Below are 22,932 nucleotides of genomic sequence, written 5' to 3'. Positions count from 1 at the left end.
AACTTGCCGCCTGAATGAGAGGCCTAAACTTGACATGGTCACACCTAATGTGAGGTGTCCTCTTTGGTTCTCTTCTGCGATGTCAGCCACTTGTCTGTTCTACCTGCTCTCTTCCAACAAGAGCTTGTGTCTTTCATCGAGCCTCCGAGCCTCCATACAGCTCCTCTCGGCAGGTTGGTGTTGAGTTCTGGTCTCCGCGGGGCTGGGGGGGGCCCGAGCGATGCCGCCTCACGTTCAGCCCGGGTGAAAGGTGAGAACTCTGAGAACAGAGCGTTCTGGTCTGCTGGAGAAGACCGGCCTGCTCTGTTCTGCATGCTTGAGTCTGGGCAAGGGGTCACACAAGGGGTGTGTTGAGGGGGAGAGAATAGGTGAGAGAGAGAGGGGGAGAGAATAGGTGAGAGAGAGGGGGAGAGAGGGAGAGGGAGAGGGTAGGGAGGGAGGGAGGGAGAGGGAGAGAGTTCTTGCTCTTTCTCTCTTCTCTCTTTCTCTCTCTCTCTCTCTCTCTGCTACTCCTTTCGCTCCTCTCGCTCTCTCCGTCTCTCTCTCTACTCTCTCTCTCTCTCTCTCGCGCTCGCTCCTCTCTCGCTACTCTCTCTCGCTCGCTCTCTCTCTCTCCTGCCGTCCTCACTCTCTCTGTCGCGTTTTCTGCGAGCGCGGTGCAACTGGAAACAAATGACAGATATTCAATGCAATAGTCACAGAGAAAAACAAAGAATGAAGTGCAGTTCTCCAAAGGTACTCTTTGATATATGTGCCATGCACCTACAGCGTCTTTGAACTAAATAATATACACCTTCTATTCAAGGTTAAGGTCAGTAACCAGATATAGACACATACAAGTATTACTGTAGAAGTAGAGAAAATAAAAAGAACATTCGATTAAGTGATTACACTTTGGACCTTTTTGACACTTTAAATAGAAAAGAGAGAATACTAAGTAATTGTATTATTATGGCCCCTTCCCCATATTATATCTCCATACTTCCAGTGCCCTTGCTCTGAAGAAAACCTGCATTTCTTAACTTCACATCTCAAGTTCTGTGGCTGCATCTTGAAAAGCTGCTACACACATTTTCCCACAGATGTATAAGTACTTAAAACCGCCTCTGTGGCGATAAGACACAATTAAAACAAGTCTTTACCATTCATTTTCCTTAAATTATTTATTATTTTCTAACATTAATGCTTTGCTACATGCTCCAGTCTAAATTGTTGATTAAGAGAGAACAAAATAAACCAAGTATCAATTAGATTAAAAATAAAATACATTTTCTGAGATTTTTGTTTCTTTGAACTAAATATACACAATTCTAAGTTTTGCATTTACATTAACTTCATGACCTGGTTTTTTCTCCCTCTGTTTTGAACAAAAAAAATTGACTTTTCAAATCATTGTGATGGTATTTATTTTTCTTCTCTTGGATCCAGTATGTCTGATGAATTGACTTCCGCCTCTCAGCATAGGTCAGGTGTTTGTGTCACTGCAGAAGGCAGAAGTCAAGTGAACCTTAACTGCGTCCAACAATTGAATGCATTTCAGTTGTGTTGCTTGCAATCCGTCACTCCCTTTCATCTTTATTGCCCCTCTTGTTTAATAAAATTAAAATGGCACATAGTAATACAAGTATTACTGTTACTACTAATATAAAGAACAATCCTAAAACCTGTCCGTGCACTTCAGTGAATACTTAAATGCAACTGGAAAACTTGCCACTTTAATTTTATAGAAAAAACACAAAAGGCTCATACATAATGCCTCTGGAGCAATACAGCTAGAGTGGCTGATCTGAGGGGAAGAATACCATAACTTACTGTAAATTACTTCCCACACTACCATTGTAAATTCAAATGTAGTGAGACAGGTCAAATTTCACTGATATATCATGCTGCAGGCCCGCTGTGTGCCTGTTATTTGACACTTGTCCTTTCTGTCTGTCATGTAATGATGGAGGATGGAGCAGTTATTTCAAAAGTGGGGGCTGTATAAATAGTAAAGAAATAAAAAAAAGTTGCAGCCATGCTTCATGGCTGTCTTCAAAACAAAACAGATGCGCTTTAATTTATGGCCACTTTCTGTGATTGGAGAAGAAGGCTTAGAATCGATCTGGGGCCTCTCCCTTTCACCTGTTAAGAGCTTTCCTCGTAATTGGCTGCTGCCGCCGTGGCTACTGCCAAAACTGCGGCCTTCTCCGCTGCACAATAGTATGTTAAAGTATGTGTAAACTGGGCCTATTTTTCTTCTGCTCTGGCTATTGATTTTTAAATGAAGTATCAAAGAAAATCAATAGTAATCAACAAATAGAAGGCAACACGCTGTAGTGTCAAATCCTGGGGCACAGCTTAATCAATTTAGATGCCTGTCACAACATGGGGACGAAGTGGAGGGGTAAAAAAAAGTTGAGAACCTGGTTTGAATTGAAAGCGAATTGTGGGATGAGTCATTTGTCTTTAGAGAAGAAAAGAAAGATAAGGGATGTCCATGTTGTCCCACATAGATGTTTTAACCCCCCTTTCCTTTCCCTCTTCTCTCTCTCGGTCTCCTCTGGCCTGTGACAGAGCGCTCATCCGTAGTTTGGGGCGATTCATGTAAAAACATTACAGTATCCCTGAGGCCGGGGATCAGGTTACACCACAGCGACTCCTTTCCAAAGGCGCCTGTCCAAAATGCTTAATGAATCTGCAAGTGAACTGTGAAACAGGTAGTCTACCTGCCACTCACTGTCGACACCTCGCCATCTGTCAACGTCACCCGTCTGCTTCCCACTGCATACCTGAATGTTGAGCCACTGTTGGGCCCATGTCCGCTGGTCGCACAGTGGAAGAAGTCAGTAACCCAACTCGGAATGAGTGATTCATATTTTTTGAATAGGTGAAGGCAGTGATAGATGGGGGTGAAACAAGGGACCAGTATCTATTTGAAACTTCTTTTCATTGATCCTGATTGCTCTCTGTGACAGAACATTCAGAGTGTGAATGTATCTATTTTTTGGACAGTAACTTTATTTGGGACAGCCTCCTTGTTGTCAATAGATCAAATGACAGTAGTTTATCACTGCCAACACTGGTTGGGATCTCTGGTGATGTATACAAAATATATACCATAATATATACAAAATACCTCACTTTGGTGATGCTTTTACCTATTGTTTCCTGTTGGAACATCTACTGGGACCATCAGACCAGACAAAATGCAAAAATGTATCTTTTGAAGCTGTGGTTTTGGTTAAGGTTTGAAAATTGGCTGGAAAATATCACTCGTCACCGGCTTGGTCAGGATACATGTCTTTATATTATCCTTGCAACAATGGAAGTAGTCATCACACACAAAGCTGCATGGGATAAATAGTTCCCAGAGTAGAGTCCTTGATATGCTTATATACAAGAGAGGGTGTTACAGTCAACGAGATGTATACCGGTTCAAAGCAGTATTCTGACATTAGTTAAGATTAGCTAAGGCCTGCGTAAGCAATACACATGCAGTCATATGCCTACCTCTCTAGTCTAGGGGCTGTGTCATCATGCAAATCTTAGGAACATACCTGTCATAACTTCAACACAGTGTCTCATGAGCGTCATCCATGTAGTCATACATCCGGCTACGTAGACAGGCCTCATGTGCTATATAGAAGGAACATTCAGTATTTTCCCAACATTGGCCAATGTTTAAAATTAGACCAAACATTACAAAACTGGAATTTGTGACTAAATCAAAATCCGGAGTGAATGTAGCAAACAGTTACAACAAAGGTATTCTTGTGGGAACATGACTTTCTGTCTGGTGCTCTAAGTAGATCTAGGCTAGTTTAGCAAGTTCCCTGCTTTACAGACCCTCTAAGTTTTTGAAGGTTTTATTAGAAAGAATATTTTTTGATGTTGCGCTTAACCTAAAAATCAATCAAACAACCTCTGGACTAGATTTCACTGAGTGGATTAACATTAACCTGTCCTTATTTCTGGTCAAATGTCAATCAGGTGTTCTGAAGACAAAAGGACAGGAAGCCATGCCAGGCCTCCCTGCAGGCTACACGTTCTAAGTACATTTAAAATTGTAGCCAAGTTTATGTTTGTGCCCTTGCAGGTCTGTGGTTCACTGCCCAACCCCCCCCCCCCCTTCTCCTCCCCACCCACCACCCACTCCTCCACCAGCAGCAGGCAGCTATGCCAGGCCTCCCTCCAGGCCACAGCACTGAGAAAGTGACAACATAAGGTCCATTCTGTTCCCTGTCACTCACAGCCCCAGGCCCACTGTTAAATGGAAAAGGCTTTTAGAGGCTGTAAATGGGGAATGGAAGGAGAGAGGGAGGTGGGTCACAGTGGACATGTCAGCGAGTGTGTGTGTTTTGTGTGTTTGTGGTCATGTTTGCGCGTATACTGTGCTGAAGTTTGTGCATGTGAAAACACTGTGTGTGTGCGCACAGCAGGGGGTTGGAGAGACCGGGCTGCCGCACAGGTGAGGCTGGATTAGCCTTTCAAATGGAGTATGCCATATTATAGGGGTGTAGCAATAAACTATTGACAATTACTGTGACATTTGAAAAACACATCATTGTTGTATATTGTTTTAAAATACACTTGTGTAAATAAGCTATCTTTTTTTTTTAAATACTTCAACCCAGCTCCCCCTTAACTTGTATTTTAGATTAGTCAAAACTCACAATAAACAAAATTAAGGTTAGATTGGATTCAACAGTATTGCACACAGACAATGAAATGCAGTTAGCATCGAAAGTGCAAAACAAGGAGTAAAGTGCAGTGTTATTCATAATATAATATACATCTGACAGTATTTACACTATGCAAATTATAAGGAGGTATAAACACAGCAGTATAGTAATTGTAATTGAATATACTATGAATTAAACTTATAGCATTTTTATAATTATTATAAGTTACAGCGCTATTCAAAAGTGTTTCTATAGAAATGTAAACAATGTTCTTATTGTGTGTTGAATGTCTGTTAGCGTGACAGCCCTGCATGTAACCTGTGAAACTCTGACTGAGTCCACATGCCTTTTGTTACCACCCACCGTTCCTCAGTGGGACCTTTCGTCTTGTGCTTTATTTTTATCACCAACTCCAGGACCGGCTTTGTTTGCAGCTGGTAAGGGTCTCCACTCTTCACTCTCAGTTTGTCTACAATACATCTCTATTGTTAAAACAAATGACGTCACATGTGACATGATGTTTTATCATCATCCATGGTAATAAATGGCCTGTTTTGTCATATGGAGTCACGATAGTGGCTGAGTTACATTTTACATGCCGGCATTCAATACCCCTGCACATATTAATTTCCACATGATAACAAACCGTGCAACTTAAACATTCCTCATAGCATGACTCGGTCACTGCACGTAATGCATTGAATGCCTGTACTCGGGATGCCTTTTAAACAGATATATGTCCTCTGTCAGTGCCTGGTAAGCAGTGCTAAAACCAAATTCCTCAGTGATCTCCTTTTATGACAAGGGCTGTCTGCATCAATCCCACAAAGGGGTGAATGCAGGGACAGTTTTGATTAATTGATTATTAGTTCTGCTTTGAAGCCCTCTGTTTTCCCGTCTTTACCCAGGCTGATTACTAATATTTATAACCCTCAGCCCATTTAACTCGAACCGGTTTGGATGTAATATATTGCTTCGCGTTGGTCCTCATTTAACCTTGAGGATTTAAAGCTGTCGTTGAGGAACAGTGTAATATTCACCTTCATGAGGCGGCAGTTAATGCCGGGCAAGCCTAAAACTTTGATTCACAATATCAGGCAGAGAAGCTGCTAGTTAGAATAATATTGAAACAAATGCATGGTATTTTTAAATTCCCAAGGAGTTGGGTTTTTTCCTCCTCGGAAGGATGTTGCAAAAATCTTAATTGAAATAATGCAAAAACCTGCCGTTTTAATGCAGAATTCTAGTCATTTGTAATAAAACCGCTAGTCAACTTTAAGCAACTTACAACCAACTGGAATCAAACCATATTTGGTGTTTTCATTTTTTCTGTTTTCACATTTACATTGGTATTAATTTATAAAACTTATAAATTCAATTCTATAACACATAGGTTTGAGCAAGCTCTCTGATTGGTCAATAGGCGTTCCACGATCAAACAACGATCAAATAGAACGTGCCTAATCACAAAGTATCCAGTGGCCTACACACGCCACTAGCCTACCGAAACTACTTCCATGAGCCTACATCGTGTGGTTTCCATAGCGACGTTTAGCGACACACAGCCGTTACACTGTTATACATTGTCTCTTGTTGGAAATCGGTAGCTACAAAATGTCAGATTTTAAAGTTAATTTTGATTTATTGGGTTGGAGGCCAGAGAAATCATGTCCAATAGCGGACATAAAAATGAGACATCGCTTCGCAGCTACTGGGCTCCATCTCTAGACAGAAAGATGTGGAGCAACGCGCTTTTTGCCGGTCCGGGACACGCCATGAAACGGCCACTGGAGGAAAGCTCTTCCTATAACGTAGTCCTACCCGTGAACACCACAGCACCACCTGCAAAAAAGTCTGGCATGGAGTTCATGGAGAGCTGTTTCAAGAATTGCACTTTTAATGGCAGCATGAACATCCACCTTCATTCTGAACCCAAAATGTTTCAGCACCATGGACAGCCTGATTTGATTTGTTCCGCTAATCCCACACAGTGATCACTCAGATATTTAAATAGCCTAATTCAAAAATTGTTTTCAATAAATTGGTTAATAATATATTATTTACTATAATGATATCAATAACTGTAAGCGGGGTAGCAGGAGTGTTCGATTGATCGGCTATCGTTACCATGGGAACTACTTTCTAGGAACTACTTTCTGACGGAGATTAACTCAAGCAGAAAGCGTAGGTTTGGGAGCAAATTAGCCCACATTATGAAATTATTTTACGATATTGTTGATTACAATGATAGTTTGTGTAATAGAATCGCAATCATACACTTGAGTACAGGCGTACGGATCTCGGCGCAAGCGCCTCGGTTCTGCCGCAGTACTGTCGTACCAATAATGACGTTCAAGAACGGCCTCTCGTGTATGATTGCTTAATTAATCCCCCCCACCCCCTCCTATAAAGAAACAGAGAAATAAATGATGGATTCACTGTCAAAGGATTGTGAATTTAGATTTTCTTTTTCTGATAAGCCATTAGGACAGTGGTTCCCAAACTTTTTCTGTCAGGCCCCCCCTTTGGAGAAAAAAAAAAGTCGGGCCCCCCCAACACAAGTCAGGCTCCCCCAACACAAGTCAGGCTCAGTGGTGGCGCCAGAGATTTATTTTGGGGGTGCTGTGGGGTAGCTTGACGTTTCATAGAGCGTGCTCAAACATTTAGGGTTTCCCATTAAGGAACCGGGCGCTACAGTGGAATTTTCTACTGCAACATTCCCCATGCAAATACACAGTGTTCCCGCAACTGTTACAATGAAGGCTCGATAATCAGCTCACGGCATATAGGTGTAAGCAGGGGTAAAGTGCTATTTTTATAAGTGGGGAGTGGACCTAACACCCTAGGGGGTCCTCACCTCCTCTAGGCGGGTCCGGGCATGCTCCCCCGGGAAGATTTATTTTTAAATATTGAAGTTAAAAGCATCAATCTGGTGCACTTTGAGAGCAAAATGAAGAGATCTATGGATACCTCTCTCAACACCCATTTGAAACAGAACTGCAAAGAGATTTACTTTTTCTTTATGGATATTTTACAAATCACCCTTTTAAACTTTATTCTTTTTTTACTGTCATATAGTATTTCATACCTGTTTTTCATGTATTCTCTTATTTGTTTTATAACTATAACGATCATATAAACGTGTGCCTCGGAAATAATTGTTTACATTAATGGTGACCAAAACGTTTCAGACCCACTGAGATAACACTGAGAGAGTCCTTTAGCTCACTGAATCTCTCAGTCTGACAGGAGAGGACTCTCCTCCTTATATCCGTTAGCGTAGCACGCTAGCACCAGAAGCTAACAACGATCTCCGGTACCGGTGCAGTCTCTCTCGCTCACGCACGCACACAAAATGGCTCGTTTCACACACACACAGAGCCGAGCTCTAATGAAACACAGAGACCCAGGCGTAATAGTACTGTATCATATTATTTTCGCATCAATTTTTTTTTTATTATGATTTTTTTTTTTAATCTTTTTTCTTTTTTTACAACCATTTTTCCTCCTGGTCTCTCGCACCCCCCCTTGTCATGCCTCTGCGCCCCCCCCCCCCCCCATCACTTTGGGAACCACTGCATTAGGAAGACCTGAGACCCTATTGGGAACTCGTCTTCGTGTTTTATCATGCATATAAAACCAGAGTTTTACATTTCTGTTAAGCATTAGTAATCTTCACAAAGGTCAAACATGCTCTTTCTTTTCTTGTCTCTTAATGTCTCATTACATACTCATTTGTAATTCACAAAAAAACCCTCTTTCCAAAAGATAGCTAACAAATGAGAAATTACTATTCCTCCTTAATTCCAATTCCAACAATATGTTGCAAATATAAGCTTGGTGTGTGGCAGGAGTGATGGATTGACTGTGGCGTGTAGCTGTGTTGTCAGTGGGGAGTGTGATGATAGTCAGCTGAAGGCTCTCACCTGTCGCTGCTGAGGAAAAGTGAGGGGACGCCTGGCGCCGGCCCAGTCTAAACAGGAGTCGGCCCTCGCTGTCTGAACAGGCCTCACACTGAAGCTCGTCCCACAGAGGGAGAGGCCAAGAGAGAGAGAGGGAGACAGGAAAGAAGAAATTCAGGAAACGCCCCCTCCTGTCCATGCATCTCTTATTCTGTTAAACTTATTCCTGTCTATTTGTTTGGACTCAGTTAGTTAACATTCCCTGCTTCTTTCCCCACAAGTGACCTTGAGATACCTCACTGTAGATGCGTGGTTAGGATTTTCACAAAAAAAGTATTTACAAGGAACCAGCAAGTGAGTTATTGTATACGCAGTCACATGTTTATTTCACACATTTTTGATTAGTGTTGATGATAAATTGCACAACGTGTTGACTTGATGTTGCCACATAAAGGTTTAAAGTCCCTAATTTCATCTTGATTTTTTTGTCAAACACACACTCTGAGACACACCCTCCCTTTCTGCAGCTTGACACTATAATAATAATAATACTTATATTTATTATAACGCTTTATCAATGACTCTCAAAGCGCTTTACAAATACACATTACACATACACTCCGACTAGGCGTTTCGTTTGTGTGTGCCTGAGCAGGATGTGTGCGTGAGAGTGATGGAGGAGACAAACCATCTGTTTGGTTGAATCTGGGTGCGCTTGATATCCCCTCTGCCGTGGTGTGGCTGCCCTGCAGATGTTTTGGATGTTTTTGGCGCTGCTTTGTTTTTTATTCCCCCTCGTCTGTTTAGAACTGGAGGGATTACGTCCCATCCACTATGGGAAACCTGAAGAGGTGTTAGCTGAGTCTCTGTGTTCCACTTCTACAAAACTGTCATTCATTTTATCTTGGGACCATCCAAAGTCAGATGTACAGTAGATGGTACAGAAGATGGGTGTCTAAGATTTTTTTGTTATGTTCTTTGAACTCAGGCTGGAATTAGGAACATAAGGCGCTTTCACACCGCAGTACTTTTCCCACAAAGTCTTTAGTTCTCATGAACTAAGTACAGATCGCGTTCACACCGGAAAAAATCCCTGGGGGAGGATTAGGCAAAAGAAGCCGCTGACATCACTTCTTCTTCTGCTTTGGGTTTACTGGCAGGCCGCAACAAACTTCACGGCGTATACTGCCACCCGAAGTCCCCGGCCGGAAGTCCCCGGAGTTGGGGATTGGCTTCAGTAGAAGCTGCTGGGCTTCCGAGTAAATCGCCAGAACGCCGACACCTCCTCATCACTCTACCGCTCCCATGTTTTCTTTTGTGTTGCCATAAGTTAGTATCTCTGCGTTTCTGCGCTGGGCTAATGCTAATAATGCTAATGCGAGGATAATAAATTGGCGGCTTCATAAAACATTTTTGGAGTTTTACGGGGCGTGGTTTGCATTCCGCCCAGCCAATCAAACATAGGAACCTTTTCTCCCACGAAAGTACCTGCTCTCTAGCAGGGGGAAAAACGAATGAACTAATTTTTGTTCCGTTGTTGTGTCAAATTATGCACCCCCATCATGAAATGCACTCCTTGTCACGGGAATGCGCATTTGTAAATGAAACGTTAAGACCTTAAAACGATGCTTAAAACGAAAACTAAACGTCCAGGTTTTTTTGAATGGTAATTTACAGACTGTGAGTCGCTTTGTGGTAGCTCATATAGTCTTGATTCTTGTGGTTAAACTTTTCGCTCCGTATTTTGATGGTAGTGGTGTCGAATCTTGGATTTTTCATTCATTCGTCACTTCTTTTACATTCCCACTGAACTATACTGCATTCTCAATTACGTTTAGCAAGAAACGTATTTTCTCCCAGTTATGAACGTATCTTAAATACGTTTATTTTCTACATATCTTTGCCTATTATTGTCTTGCATATTTGTCATATAATAAACAAAATATATGTTTACAAATATTACATAGTCTTTGTCAGCATATTTTTTCCACGTTATGCACCCCTTGCTATCTTACAAAATAAAAGTCTCACATTCATGAAACTTGCTCCATTCATTGGTACTAGTCCTACAACCATACCCTGAAAAATGCTTGAGGGTGGGATGAATAGAAACATATTTTTGGTTGGGGTGCATTTTATAACAGGCCTGCTTATCACAATATGCACCCCCTTGCTATCTTACAAAATAAAAGGGTCACATACATGAAACTTGCTCTATTCATTGGTACTAGTCCATCAAAAAATACGGAGCGAAAAGTTTAACCACAAGAATCAAGACTATATGAGCTGCCACTAAGCGACTCACAGTCTGTAAATTACCATTAAAAAAAACCTGGATGTTTAGTTTTCGTTTTAAGCATCGTTTTAAGGTCTTAACGTTTCATTCACAAATGTGCGTTCCCGTGACAAGGGGTGCATTTCATGATGGGGGTGCATAATTTGACACAACACCGGCTCTTTTTGGTGTGAACGCGACATTTCGGAACTATATCGGAACTAAAGTGGGAAAAGTGTGAACGCGCCTACTGTATAGGAAAGTTGCACTTTAAGCTTTTCTATGGTTTGAATTTCAAAATCTGTTTTTTGATGCCTATACATTTTCCTTGTACTGTCTTTGTACGGATTGGTTCCTGTCAAATTATACAATTCACAACATGAATCTGTTTCAACAGCAAGGGCAAATTGTCTTATGATTTAAAAAAAAAAGTAATGAGGTCATGATCCCCTAAAACAGACCCTTCACCATATTACTATCGTTTAAAGAATGTTCATGTTACTTTGACCTTATACAGTATACTCTGTTACAGTAATACTGACTCTTATTCAAGATCTCAGATTGCACAATTAAGGGATTTCCAGCTTGCATCATTATGAAACCTGACCACTGGCTGAGTTTTTAATCGGTTCCCTAACAATATTTACCCAAAAACAAGACCATTCAGGATGTGAGAATATATGCAAGGAACAAAACAACCCTCTGAATAGGTCTGGCATTGCTCTATGATAACATCAGGTCATTTGAGGCTACATGTGTAATAAACTTTTATGTGGAAAACTTGTTATGCTGGGTTTGGGTCCCGAACTTCAACCATCTGTTTTTTAGGCATCTTTCATTAAAAGGAATGAGTTGTGCCTACTGAGAAAACCTCCTGGAATCTTTTGGTTTATCTTATGACTTTAGAGCCTCTTTAACTCTGTGTTGGAGGGATCTCAGTGGACACTCTTATCTGTAGGTGCCCAGGAGGGGTTATCTGCTCTGGCCTGGCTCAGCCATAAGGACCTCAGACCTCACACAGACTGGAGCAGAGAGGGGAATCTGAAGTTCAGCCACATTGTATTCCTTGGAAAAGTCCCTCTTGCGTGCAATATTCAAATACAATTCCAATCATATAAATACATGTAACACCTGCATTGAATTTGTCAGCAGTTTTTCAAATCAGCTTCATCTATAAAAATGTTATCTAAAATGTATATTTACTGTTAACGTCAGCCATGTTTGTTTTGGTTGAAATTCCCCCTACAGTATCTAAACCCGACTCAGCTATGCGAGTACAAATTGGTCAATTGTTATTCTTGTCAGAGGAGGGTAATAAGGCCGCACTTGCCCCATGTGCTTTGAGTTGGCCTGAGTGCTCAGTGGGTCGGGTAGTGTTGACTCCCTGGTGAAAAGTGGCCTTGATCCGTCTCTGCGTGGTCACTTCCAGGTCACGCTGTAGGCAGAGTCAGCGAGGACCTGGGGGGGGGGGGAAAGCAGGATATCAGAGACAGCCCAAATAAACAAACCTGTCAGCCGTAGCATGGCCCTCTGACCTCCCCTGTCCCATCTGTTTTCTTATCTACTCCACAGCTAATACTGAGAACAAGTGACACCTCTCTCTGGCAAGCACTCACTGTTTTTCTTCCACTTAGCCACGGCAGAGCTGCACAAGATACGCACAGGGTGAGGAAGACGATATCTGATGGCTTGTAGAGGCAGAGCTCTGCTGGCGCGAAAAACGCCTCATTATGTTGAATGAAAACTATATTACTTAACACTCCTAATTGCCAAAAAAGATAATATACAACATGGCTAAAATATGTTTTCCTAAGTTTTAAAACACCTAGTGAAACAGAACACTGTGTTGGAGTGGTGGCCACACAAAGAGAGGACTTTCTTGATACAAAGCTAATTTGTATATTCATGACGTCAGATACGTCATTCCACCAGCTGGAGAGGAAACAGATTTCGGGCACTGATGAGCGCCCAGTGGCACCTAAACCTTGTTAGCACTGTTAATGTGTTCCCTCCCTTTGTAGTCAATCAGTAAGGTCAGACGAGATACACAAGTTGCTATTGTGTTCACAGACATACACTGTCCTTCTTTCTCCAGCCTCTCTCCAGCTGTTCTCCATCCTGCAAGAAAGCACATCATCCATGCAAAAGGGGCGGAGTGGATAGGGTGGTTGATGGTGCCAATCATTGCCAAAGGAGGAGGAGCAGGAGACCGTTAATGAATCTCCCCGGAGACGAGACGTTGTGGGGGTGGAGTGAAGAGGAGGAGCTGCAACAGGAGACAAGGTGCAGGAGGCGGGGTTTGCATGTTCATGTCTGTGTTTGAATGCAGGAGAGGGGGGGGGACACAAAGTAAGGGGAGGAGGGGGGTGTAACAAGCTGTCACACTGCAGGAAAGTCTGCTCCAGTAAGTCACATCTGCCAACGCGCAGCAGGGCCATGCCTGGGGGCTGCGGGGTCAAAGGGCACGACGTCCCCCTGCAGAGCGCTCAGATCACATATCCACTGCAGTCAATAAAGTGGCTGCTGTCACTGTAACACACACTGCCAACACTGTTCCTTTTTCTATAGACTCAACTGTGAATCTGCAGCACATTGATTTACTGTATATTTGGCTCTTCTTTATCGGTTTTATTGCAGGACCCTTGTGATTGAAATATTAGAATGAGAAATGTATGTGCGGGAAGAATATTCTCTACTCATAAGGTCATTAGACTGAGTTGAACTTTCTCCTTTAAAAAAATCAAAACAAACTTTAACCTTGTTGCGTCCTTTTTAGCTTAATTAGTATTTTCACATTTAGAAATGTTTCCTTGCGGTAAGAGATGCGAGCTTTAGGGTTTGTGTTCATCTTAGCTGATCGAAGCCTACAACACAGCTTCTAAGTAAGCAAAGAAGTTGATTCCCTGTCAAAGCTGGCTCAGGAGCTTCTCACCAGCATGTAAATAAATACGACCCCCTGCTGTGCTAACCTGACTTCTGACAAATTGGCAGAAAGGCATCTCGTTTTTTTCCTTTTTACCTTATCTCCATCTCCCATGTCCTGGAGCCACCCTAACTTAACGTTTGTTTTCTCTGGATTATCTGATCCTGTGCCCGATTTCTGGTCCAAAGCAATGGGAGTAGGGAATGCAGCCAGCACCCCTCCTTTCCCAACCCTCCACCGTCTGACCCTCACTTGCTTCTACCCGTCTACCACTTTGGCGAAAAGCCCGTGACCTCGCAGTGCAGCTCCCTCAGTGACCGGTAATGGTTTATTTTGTGTCAAAGTGCATTTTGGTTCCACTCTGCTCAAATTTGCCGGACAAATTCAGCAGTTGTGCAACTTGAACCAGTCATGAGCTCACGTGTTTACAATGCAAGGCTGCCGTTGTTTGTCACACCTTTCAAATAAAAGGTAGCCAAGATGGACAGTGTTTACAGGATGCTGGGAGCTGTGGCTGGCAGCTCCGTCCACTGGGATGGTGTTGGGAGGCTCATTTGATGGTTGCCTTGCCCCTGCCTCCCCACTGCAGCCCAATGGTGCCTGTCTGGATGCTTCATTGTCACCTCATGGCTTTGACACTATTGTGTTTTAAACAATGGGTTTCAACCTACAATGAACAACAGGCTTGGGTTTTGTCCCCCACAGTGCTGCTGCTCCTTTGTGGAAGGGAGGTGTGAGTACAAACGTAATTTGTTTTTACTGCATAATTCTTTCATTATGTTTTTGTTTAAGTGGCACATTTGTTTTCAAAGGGTAGGTGTTGAATTATATAAGCACACATGTGGATATAGTGAATGTGCAGGCAGTCATACAGTATGGGCCCAGGGTCCTGATAAGGCAGAAAAAGAAAGTTTAGAGTATATGAGAAAAAAGCTTGTGAACTCAGAACTGCGGTTTTGTCTTTCTTAACATTCTCAAATTAATTAAGGTCATATTTCACCAGGGGATAAACACAATATACCAGCCAATTGTTTTTGTTCATTTTGCAGGGGGGCTTTTGTTGCCTGAACCTAATCATTAAAGCAGGGAAAGAAAGAGTGCTAATCTTTCTGGGTGTTCTGTTTCCTCCAGGCCTCTCGTGAGACAAGCTTGTTGATTCTCCGTTCCCTGGATTTCTCTGCTTGCTCAGCTTCTCGTGAACAAAACATCTCCAGTCCCATACCATAGGATTATTTTCGGTTAGTTTTTATTTTGTTTCTATGACATAAGGGTCCTGGATTCATGCACTTACTTTTGTTTGGCTTCACACAATATATAAACTGAATTTAATGAGTATTCTGAGTATAAAGTTACTAGATGTTTTGAGTATCATCAATGGATAGGCCAAGTGGAGTGTGACTCAGAGGACCCGATGATCTACACTGAACAAAAATATAAATGCAACACTTTTGTTTTTGCTCCCATTTTTCATGAGATGAACTCAAAGATCTAAAACATTTTCTATATACACAAAATAATCATTTATCTCAAATATTGTTCACAAATCTGAAAAAATCTGTGATAGTGAGCACTTCTCCTTTGCCGAGATAATCCATCCCACCTCACAGGTGTGGCATATCAAGATGCTGATTAGACAGCATGATTATTGCACAGGTGTGCCTTAGGCTGGCCACAATAAAAGGCCATTCTAAAATGTTCAGTTGTATCACACAGCACAATGCCACAGATGTCGCAAGTTTTGAGGGAGCGTGCAATTGGCATGCTGACAGCAGGAATGTCCACCAGAGCTGTTGCCCGTGAATTGAATGTTAATTTCTCTACCATAAGCCGTCTCCAAAGGCGTTTCAGAGAATTTGGCAGTACATCCAACCGGCCTCACAACCGCAGACCACGTGTAACCACACCAGCCCAGGACCTCCACATCCAGCATGTTCACCTCCAAGATCGCCTGAGACCAGCCACTCGGACAGCTGCTGCAACAATCGGTTTGCGTAACCAAAGAATTTCTGCACAAACTGTCAGAAACCGTCTCAGGGAAGCTCATCTGTATGCTCGTCGTCCTCATCGGGGTCTCGACCTGACTCCGGTTCGTCGTCGTAACCGACTTGAGTGGGCAAATGCTCACATTCGATGGCGTCTGGCACGTTGGAGAGGTGTTCTCTTCACGGATGAATCCCGGTTTTCACTGTTCAGGGCAGATGGCAGACAGCGTGTGTGGCGTCGTGTGGGTGAGCGGTTTTCTGATGTCAATGTTGTGAATCGAGTGGCCTATGGTGGTGGTGGGGTTATGGTATGGGCAGGCGTATGTTATGGACGACGAACACAGGTGCATTTTATTGATGGCATTGTGAATGCACAGAGATACCGTGACGAGATCCTGAGGCCCATTGGTGTGCCATTCATCCACGACCATCACCTCATGTTGCAGCATGATAATGCACGGCCCCATGTTGCAAGGATCTGTACAGAATTCCTGGAGGCTGAAAACATCCCAGTTCTTGCATGGCCAGCATACTCACCGGACATGTCACCCATTCAGGGTCGGCTCTAGAACAAATCGAATGGGGGAGAAATCATTTACCAAGGGGGGGCACACACTGCCATCAACAACCAACACACAAACACCAACGCAACTTCAATTTTAAAAAACATGCTGTAAAGTCTATTGTCTTTCACACACATTGCAGGGGTGTAGTGATATTTTATAGCACACCTATGACTTGTGCATACATGCACGGTTGTGGCATGACCACCAAAACAGAAACATATACAGTAAGGACATAGGCCACCATATAAAAAGTGTGCAAATGTATTTAATATCCTATCCATGTGAACATGTTTTAGGTGGGGGTGGACCTAACCTCCTCTAGGAGGGTCTGGGGGCATGCTCCCCCGGGAAGATTTTTTTTTAAATATTGAAGTTAAATGCATCAATCTGGTGCACTTTGAGAGCAACATGAAGAGATCTATGGATGCATCTCTCAACACCCATATTAAAGAGAACTGTAAACAGATTTACTTTTTCTTTATGGATATTTTACTAATCACTCCCCTTTTAAACTGTATTCTTGTGTTACTGTCCTATAGTATTTCATACCCGTTTTTCATTTATTCTCTTATTTTTTAATAACTATAATGATCATATAAAGGTGTTCCTTGCAAATACTTGTTTAAATAAATGGTGACGAAACCGTTTGAGACCCACTGAGATAACCTACACCAAAGTTAACTCTCTAAACACTGAGAGAGTCCTTACCTCACTGAGCTGAGGTTATACGGTCCTCTCAGTCTGACAGGAGAGGACTCTCCTCCACCTTGGTGTAGAAACAGCCCTTTATCCGTTAGCATAGCTAGCTAACCAGATGCTAACAACAACATTCCGCTCGCGCACTCACAAAATGCGCTCGTGCCACACACACACACAGAGCCGAGCTTGAATGAAACACAGAGACCCAGAAGTCGGCTACTTGTACTGTACTGTATGTCATATTATTTTAGATGGCTTTACTGTATAATCGGTGTAACAGATGAACAGATCGCCACTGGGCTTTCATCTAAACACACAGCCACGTAATGATAACAAAACAAAGGTCGGGGGTCATTGGTCAAGCAACACACCAATCAGAGAGCAGCAGTGAGCACACCTCAGGCTGTGTTTTATGTGTGTATTCTTTATTTCTGATGTATTTCACACAAAAAAGCTTTAGTGGAAACGTTTTCACTTATATGATTAAAAAAAAAAACGGCAAAGTGGCAAGGCTTGCCCACCCTGCGTTGGGGGGGCACAGTGACTAATTTGGGGGGGCATGGCCCGCGAATGACCCCCCATGACGCCGACCCTGCACCCATTGAGCATGTTTGGGATGCTCTAGATCGGCGTATACGACAGCGTGTTCCAGTTGCTGCCAATATCCAGCAACTTGGCACAGCCATTGAAGAGGAGTGGACCAACATTCCACAGGCCACAATCAACAACCTGATCAACTCTATGCGAAGGAGATGTGTTGCACTGCGTGAGGCAAATGGTGGTCACACCAGATACTGACTGGTTTTCGGACCCCCCCAGACCCCCCCAATAAAGCAAAACTGCACGTTTCAGAGTGGCCTTTTATTGTGGCCAGCCCAACCTGTGCAATAATCATGCTGTCTAATCAGCATCTTGATATGCCACACCTGTGAGGTGGGATGGATTATCTCGGCAAAGGAGAAGTGCTCACTATCACAGATTTTTTCAGATTTGTGAACAATATTTGAGATAAATGATTATTTTGTGTATATAGAAAATGTTTTAGATCTTTGAGTTCATCTCATGAAAAATGGGAGCAAAAACAAAAGTGTTGCATTTATATTTTTGTTCAGTGTAGATCATCGGGTCCTCTGAGTCACACTCCACTTGGCCTATCCATTGATGATACTCAAAACATCTAGTAACTTTATACTCAGAATACTCATTCAATTCAGTTTATATATTGTGTGAAGCCAAACAAAAGTAACTGCATGAATCCAGGACCCTTATGTCATAGAAACAAAATAAAAACTAACCGAAAATAATCCTATGGTATGGGACTGGAGATGTTTTGTTCACGAGAAGCTGAGCAAGCAGAGAAATTCAGGGAACGGAGAATCAACAAGCTTGTCTCACGAGAGACCTGGAGGAAACAAAATATTATTATATATATTTTTGTTCAGTGTATATCTCAGGATAAATAAAACGTCAAGGAATCAAAAAAGTAATCAGGATTCATCTTCTAGGGTCCAAGGATCTCTGTACATCCGTCAGAGTTTATGACCATAAATAATAATTTCAGTTTTTCAAAAGCAGCTGACCGAACAACTGACTTTGCAATCATCACACAGGTGCTACTATTTGGTTTGTTTCACAGCAAAGCTTCCACAGCTATACAGTCAATTAACATTTTATGTGATTTTGTGAATAAATCTTATGGTTAAAAAACGTGACACACTTGGGTAGAGGAGGAAGAAGAGAACAAAATAAAATCGAAGACGATCTCCAAACCAACAATCCATTTTTCAATGTATTTATTATTTTCAGAAGACCAACTTGGATGTATATAAACAACATCCCTATATACAGGACCACATTCACTTCTCATGAACCCATTAACCTTTCCATCGCATTGAACTGTTTGTGTAAACATTGTGATGTAGTCACGCTGACTTCTGGTACATTTATAATTCAAGTTATTGTAAATTAAACAGTGGGACCTCGGTGCAGCTGTATGGATCACCTAAGGGCGTTTATCGCAGCTCCACTAAGCATTTGTTTAGCTCTGGTGAAATGCGTGTGACGGTGTGTCAGTTTCCATCACGCTGTGCTGTAACAGTAGCAGACATGACCGCCCTGCCCCACTACAACTGCTCCCTGATCCCCTCCCTCCCAGTTGTTCTCCATCTGTTGCCTGAAGTCATACAGGACGGTCCTCTTCTCCACCAGTTTTCCCATTTCTCCTATTGCCCTCCTCCTCGCCCTCCCTCACCCTTCCTCCTCCCTCAATGTCAACTAATTAGGGGGGGGGGGTAGCAAAGGGCAGTACAAAGACCTCGTCTGGCCCACCCACTGACCCCGTTCCACCCTTTTCCGAGCCATCATTTCTAGCCATTAGCCCTCTCTTAGTCTTTTGATTAGGGCCAAGAACACCTAGACACAAAGAGCTAATCATGGGATACGGCTAGCTGAGCTGTGTCACTCATCTTTGGGAGAGTCCCCTTCCCGTCCCACCCTGTCCACCTCTCTTGTTTGTCTTTGGTCTGCTGCTCAAGAACTGAGCCTCTAATCTAGTCTCTGGTCAGCGAGGAAAACGGTCTGTCTCTCTTTTCTTAGTCTGTCATTAAAAGAGATATCGTCTTTCTGTCCAGCTAATGTTATGTCCTCATTGGTTTAACCTCTGTTTTTGTTCTGAAAGTCAAAAAAGGTCCAAGGGTCTGACGTGTCCAAATGCAACCTTTTTTATTTTCTTGAATAAGATCAGTGGCTATGTACATGTTTAATGTAACACATGATCTTGACAGCAAATGCCTTTTTGAAACAAAAGCACAGCTTATTTTAAACTCAAAGTCACTTATCATTGCTAAAATGTTTGAAAGAGTTTGTAGCACACAACTCTATCAGCAAATGACCCAATCTGTAGTGCATTATTTAGCAATCACGTCCCATGCTTATTCTAAAACCTTTGCATAGTGACTACAGTATTGTTAATATAATAATTGCCATAGCAAATTGTTTTAGTTGCCTGGCTTACGATACATGAAATAGTATCAGATTTTGGAGAAAGATCATGGCTACAATAAAAAACAAGATTATGAATTACAAGTTTGGGATGAAAGCACACACTGGTCTACTGGTATATGCTATCTGTCTACCATCACCACTCTCTTACCTCCTGCTACTGTTTACCTGGTGTTATAATGGGACTACTACTTCTGTTGCTGGAACTGCAGGTTTACTTTCTCAGTATTAATTACTAAGGTAAATCTCTCTCTCTCTCTCACACTCACTCTCTCACACTCACACTCACACACACACACACACACACACACACACACACACACACACACACACACACACACACACACACACACACACACACACACACACACACACACACACACACACACACACACACACACACACACACACACACACACACACACACAGAGAGAGAGAACGACTTAAGTTAAGTAAACACTTCACGATTGTTCTCACACAGAGAAACATGTCTCGTCATGAAATCTGCGGCACACAGTTCAATCAGTAGTCGATTGCACGGGTGGACTCCAGCCAATTGAAACCCAAGTATTTAGCCGCATGCCAACATGCCAAAGCTCAGTGTGATGAAACCTCTGGGCAGTTGAGATGATGGACAGAAAGCTGCTTGGATGCAATTAAGGGGAAAGTTTCTCGTGTTTCCATCTGAAATGTGTTGAGACTCGCAGGAGTTTGGAACAAAGCACCCACACTGCAGGACTGTCATACTGTCTGCTTAAAGTTGGCGCAGCAGGATAGAATTAAAATGTGAAATCTTTGAACTTTCAGATCTGTTTAAGACAACCTTTTAATACACGCCAACCTTGCTAAAGCCCAGGTGTTGTGAATCATCAGTGATACAGGATCTCAAGGAGAGGGTTACACTTTTGAACTTCCCTTTATTTCAGATTATACTCGGATTCATTCATCCATTTCAACTGTATCGGGTTAATATTATTCATATGAATATAAAAAGTTTTAAATCTATGAATAAAATGAGTGCAGTTGTTTTTGTTCTTAATTGATCTGCATTTTCTGTCATGCATTTTTATTTAAACTCTTTCATGAATTTGAAAGGCAAGTGTTGTATTTGGAATATATTTGAGCAGACATTTATTATTCATGACTATATTTCTATAATTGTATGTTCCAGAATGGTTCTGTTATTGTTCTCTTTGAATGATCCCTTCATAAAGAACCGCCATATTTAACGTCCATTTACTCCCATCTTGATGAGCCTTAACTTGAAGTACATCCGTCTTTTACAAACTTCTTAAACTGTCGTTACACCAGCCACTACCTGCATTGTATTGCTCCTAATGTATGGTAATAATAGCCTCTTAACGGAGTAAATGTCCTTAAAGTTAACGCAGCATTTCCACAGTTGTGTACTGTTTGGCTCTTGTAAAGGGTTAGTTACTCAATAAGTGGCAATCTGCAACAAAATCCTACACACGGTCACTTTATATAACATTTATGTAATGATTAAATAAAATCATCTGCTTCCTACAACCAGCAGATTCAGTCTCATTGCCATTTGTGAGCCTTGCCAGAGAGCCTTCAGGGTGCATGTCATGGAAGAAGTTAAGCATGTCAGCAATGCAAACAGATCACAAAGGCTTACCTGCTGCCATCAGTGAAAGGCCCGCACAGAGCAGCTACCTGAAGCCCTTAGAGAGGCTGCTGTCGAATCACACATTACAGTTTATGCATATTTCTGGGGTCAGTAAGTCATCTCACAAGGCTGCAGAATAAAAGCCTGCTAGGGTGTTTTCTTATAATTGTATTTATTGTTCTAGTTATTTTAAGTATTTATTTAGAAATGTAACCAAATATGGGCAGGAGTTTGATCCTTAATCAGTTGTTGGATTAATAATTCTAGATTGTTGTCTTGATCTCAAATTACTTTGCCCAAAGAGCAATGTATTAAGATTTGTTCGTCTATAATGTTGTGTCAAAGCAGGTAAAAACAGTGCAGCATATATAGATTGACTGAATAAACTATTAACTAATAAACTAACCTTTATGGATATCAACTTTATCCAGTATGATGTCTTAACAATTTATCTTTGTTATCATAGCAAGCCAAAATAAAAATATGATTATCAAACAATCTGCAGATCTCTGTATATTATAATTAGCCATATCTGAACTCCAACATTAACTGATTACCACAATCTGATTATTGACAATTAGGAGAAAGAAAATCTAACAATATTTCAATGAAAAATGTTAATCTAGGAGCAGGAAGGAAATACAAGTCTGATCAAGGTGCAAGGTCAGGGGAATCACATACAATATGTGTTTCTGTGTTTTGCATCCATGTCCCTATTTTCCTTTTTTTTAACCATATATTTTTTAATCATTCTCTTAAAATCCCAAACAATAATTCCGTGAATGTATTCTGACTGATGTCGTCGTTCTTTCAATGGTCCTCTCCTCCTCCTGGACTCCCTGGATTAGAGCAGACCCCCCTGCTGCCGCTCACACACAGACCTGCTTCTTCTCAATTTCTCAATCTCACTTCTCACCATTGTGTGTGTGTGTGTGTGTGTGTGTGTGTGTGTGTGTGTGTGTGTGTGTGTGTGTGTGTGTGTGTGTGTGTGTGTGTGTGTGTGTGTGTGTGTGTGTGTGTGTGTGTGTGTGTGTGTGTGTGTGTGTGTGTGTGTGTGTGTGTGTGTGTGTGTGTGTGTGTGTGTGTGTGTGTGTGTGTGTGTGTGTGTGTGTGTGTGTGTGTGTGTGTGTGTGTGTGTGTGTGTGTGTGTGTGTGTGTGTGTGTGTGTGGTTTGCAGTGTTTTGTATTGGCATGTTTCAGCGTGTGTACAAGTGTGTGTTGGAATGTGTTTCTGTGCGTGCATGTTTGTGTGTGTGTGTGTGTGTGGTTTGGAGGGGGGCGCATGCGT

The 22,932-nt window shown here is 42.1% G+C and overlaps 1 long non-coding RNA gene across 1 annotated transcript in view; it reads left to right on the top strand.

Moving 5' to 3' along the window:
• The window catches only part of LOC139436017 (uncharacterized), a 142,759-nt gene that overhangs the window by 81,671 nt on the left and 38,156 nt on the right, over positions 1 to 22,932 (top strand). Inside the window, exon 2 of the long non-coding RNA XR_011645223.1 lies at positions 12,937 to 13,124. This is a non-coding gene — a long non-coding RNA (uncharacterized lncRNA). The remainder of the gene's footprint in view (positions 1 to 12,936; positions 13,125 to 22,932) is intronic.

Source organism: Pseudochaenichthys georgianus, chromosome 3 (assembly GCF_902827115.2).
Source record: "Pseudochaenichthys georgianus chromosome 3, fPseGeo1.2, whole genome shotgun sequence".
Taxonomy (NCBI): Eukaryota; Metazoa; Chordata; class Actinopteri; order Perciformes; family Channichthyidae; genus Pseudochaenichthys; species Pseudochaenichthys georgianus.
Note: the sequence above shows the minus strand (reverse complement) of the source record. Positions and strands in the feature narration are given on the sequence as shown.